General features: G+C 38.6%; 1 pseudogene across 1 annotated transcript; it reads left to right on the top strand.

The window, feature by feature from the left end:
- Positions 1-469: 469 nt before the first annotated feature.
- Positions 470-2,876, top strand: LOC149248677 (protein SULFUR DEFICIENCY-INDUCED 2-like; annotated as a pseudogene). Its single transcript, XR_016265759.1, has 5 exons — positions 470-1,407; positions 1,509-1,721; positions 1,810-1,965; positions 2,089-2,150; positions 2,250-2,876. The product of XR_016265759.1 is annotated as a protein SULFUR DEFICIENCY-INDUCED 2-like (transcript).
- The last annotated feature ends 641 nt before the right edge of the window (positions 2,877-3,517 follow it).

Raw genomic sequence — 3,517 nt, 5'->3', positions numbered from 1 at the left:
CATCTGGATGCAATGGTCATTCAAACATTATACAAAACATGGCCCTAATAATAAGCCTTAACATGTGGTAATATACGCGAGAGGCCCTAATTTATAATAGTACATATACCAGTGCAATCTCCAGACGAGGAAAAATGATGACATGGCATGTTCCAACACCTGAAAAGGCGCTGCGCTTATCGAAAAGATCGTGACGCGCAGGATTCATTCTGTATGCGATGTATCTGCAAAGAATGAGGTCCAAGTTCATTGCATCTCTTGTCGTCCCTCCCATTTCGTGTATATCCTCAATGTCTTTTACCTCCTAGAATCTTTCAACCAGAGGAAAACGACTCATAAATCTTCAGAATAACGACTCCTTTTGAATTTTTCTACTACGCGATTTTTTTAGCTTAAGGTTGTAAATGAACTGTTAAATTCAGGAATCTTAAAGCGTTTATCTTCATATTCTTCTGTGTTTCAGATTTGGGACGGTTTCGTTGAATCTTTAGTTGAGAACTCATGCTCTCTGGCCTGGAAATGCAGAGCAGATGTTTATTGATTTCTAGTGGCCGACTGATGTAAAGACTGTTAAAGCGACCTGAGGACTACTCATAAATCTTCAGAAGAACGACTGCTGCCTTTCTTTACAGATGTCCAAAGTTCTCCGTGTCATTTCAATCCAGAGCCTAAAGAAAAGAAGTTTTGAAATTTCTGTTTCTTTTGAATTTTTCTGAGTTGAAGATTGTAAATGAACTGTTAAATGTGGAAACCATAAGGCGTTTATCTTCATATTCTTCCGAGTTTCAGATTTGGGACGGTTTCGCAGCATCTTTAGTTGAGAACTCATGCTCTCTGGCCTGGAAATGCGGAGCAGAAGTTTATTGATTTCTAGTGGCCGACTGATGTAAGGATTGTTAAGGCGAACCTCCCTTTATTGCGCGTAGGGTTTTTCGCCACGGAACGCTTTCAGCGTTCTGCTTCAGAGGTGGAAGAATTCATAGATTCCGAAATCTTAAGTCGTTTTAAGTTTTATATTCTTCTGCGTTTCAGACTTCGGATGCTTTTCCTGAATCTTTGACCCTCAACTTATGTTCTCTGCTCCAGAAGTCATTGATTTCGAATGTTAAGACGAACAAGCATTCACTGCGCGTAGGCTTTTAGAACTGGAAAGCTTTCGGACATTGTCATTCAGCGGTAAGATAGACTTTAAAAGCAAAGGAAATGAGAGTCGGAGATGAGTCTTCGCCGATTTCTCCAAGAAAGCCTCATTTTAAACGGTACTATCGGCAGAACAACGCGTCCCGTGCTTCGGCTCAGGCAAACCAGATCGGCTTCTCGAAAGCGCAGCGAAAAAATAATCCACTTAATGCTATGTACAAGGTACCCGCAGGAGAGACCCCCTATAGCAAAGCCAAACATCTTCAGGTTAACTTTTCATCCTTATTTTGTCCGTTTTGCTTCGAGCAAGCTATTTTATTCATGACTTTTCTGTGAGGGTTCAGAATGTTTAAATTTTGCCGGTACAGCTCGTGGAAAAGGATCCGGCTGGCGCCATCGCATTGTTCTGGGAAGCTATTAATGCCCGGGACAGAATTGACAGCGCATTGAAGGACATGGCCGTGGTGATGAAGCAGCAGAACCGGCCACTGGAAGCCATCGAGGCCATTAAGTCCTTCAGACACCTTTGTTCACGGCGAGCACAGGAGCCCCTTGATAATGTGCTCCTAGATCTCTTTAAGGTATAAACTTGATCTAAATATTGATGAGCCCTATATAAGAACTATTGCCTTGCTCCGTATCATTTATTGTCTAGCGTTTCTAATGCAGAAATGTGGAAGATTGGATGAGCAGATAAGTCTGTTAAAGCATAAGCTCCGCTTAATTCAGCGAGGAGCTGCATTCAATGGAAAATCCACCAAAACTGCACGGTCACATGGAAGGAAGTTTCAGGTTTCCGTAAAGCAGAAGACCACTCGGCTTCTGGTAGATAGCATCCACACCCTGCACTACTCCTTTCACATTTTTGTATAAGTGCGCCTAAATGAGAATTTAGTTTTTCATTTTTATATAACAGTTGCTAAATGAGAATGTAGTGGGTGATGACAGGGTAATTTAGGATGGGCGTATATGCAACAACATGACTACTGTTCTGCGGAAAGCGTTTACAGGTGGATTTCAACATAGGATCATTGATTAACTTTCTATTATTCAATTACAGTGTTAGTAAATGGAATAATGTCCTGTGTTGAATGAATAACTGCGAGCAGGAAAGCACAAGTATTGCAGCCAGACGACAACAACACCTGTAATCTAAGCGTCTGTCTGATGAAGCAAGGGAAGATGGAGGAGGCCATGGGTTTTCTACAGTGTGTGTTGAACAACAGCAAGAAATCTACTAACTACAATCATACTAACTGTAGAGAAATATCGAAGTCGCTGGATCGCGTCGAAGCTTTGTTGAAGGAAATCCGGGATCTAAAACGGAGGAAAGGTCTGGGATGGAATGTCAATCAGCGAAAGCAGCATCCAGTGTTGAAGATTTGGAGTGGGTTTGGTGTTCTGAAGATGGAGGAGTATCAGAAGAAGGATGTGTTATGTCACTTGAGGTGAATCGAAAACGAAATCGACTGAGAGTTTTTCAAGAGATAACTTCTACTGTTAACAAGAAGTGTCATTTGAATGGAAGCAATATTCAGTATGCTATGCAGCATTAATGGCGGACCGGGCTGCATTATTAAATTTCATATTTACATTTACATGTACTAATCTATGTTCCCCGGTTCTAATGCATGTTTGGTGTGGGTTGACATAGTGATAGTTCTATCACCAGTTCGAGAGCTCAAGTCAAAGAGGTTGGAGCAGTGGTCTCTAATTACATAAGGAGGATCACCACAGTAAGAACATGTAAGGAGGAACACAGTAAGATAGGTGTAAAGGCGAAGTTAAATTGGATAATTTATCAATGTAATGGATCGAAGCATAATTAGGGTACCTCAGCTTCTGCTCATGTAAAATTATTGGGCAGAGTGTTTGAGTAACCATTTCTTGTAAGGCAGTATATATTTTTAACTGTAATGGCTCAATCCTAATTATGTCCAGATATGTTAATGGTTAGCTGTAAAGCTATATACATTCAAAGTGTAATTAAGAGGAGATATACTGATTACAAAAATTGAGTGTAATTAAGAGAAGATATATTGATTACAAGAATTAAGTGTAATTAAGAGAAGATATATTGATTACTAGAATTGCCTAATAGAATTATTTTAACTCACAAAAATTACTTAATATAGTTATTTAATAAAATAAAGTAGATTTATATTGTTGTAAGAATGTTAGTATGATCCGTATAAATTCACAAAACTTACTTAATATGGTTATTTAATAAGTTAAAGTAGATTTATATTGTTGTAAGAATGTTAGTATGATATGTATAAATTCATATGTAACTTAAGATTTAATAACTTTGTATAAAGATTAAGAGGCTAACTTCTTCTTTTTTTTTGGTTAATTCGAGAAAAATAAATAAAAATAT

The sequence above is a fragment of the Pinus tabuliformis genome, chromosome 7, assembly GCF_031772625.1.
Source record: "Pinus tabuliformis cultivar Carrire ecotype Pingquan chromosome 7, CPIR1, whole genome shotgun sequence".
Classification (NCBI taxonomy): Eukaryota; Viridiplantae; Streptophyta; class Pinopsida; order Pinales; family Pinaceae; genus Pinus; species Pinus tabuliformis.
The sequence above is the reverse complement of the archived record's forward strand: the minus strand, read 5'-3'. Positions and strand labels throughout refer to the sequence as shown.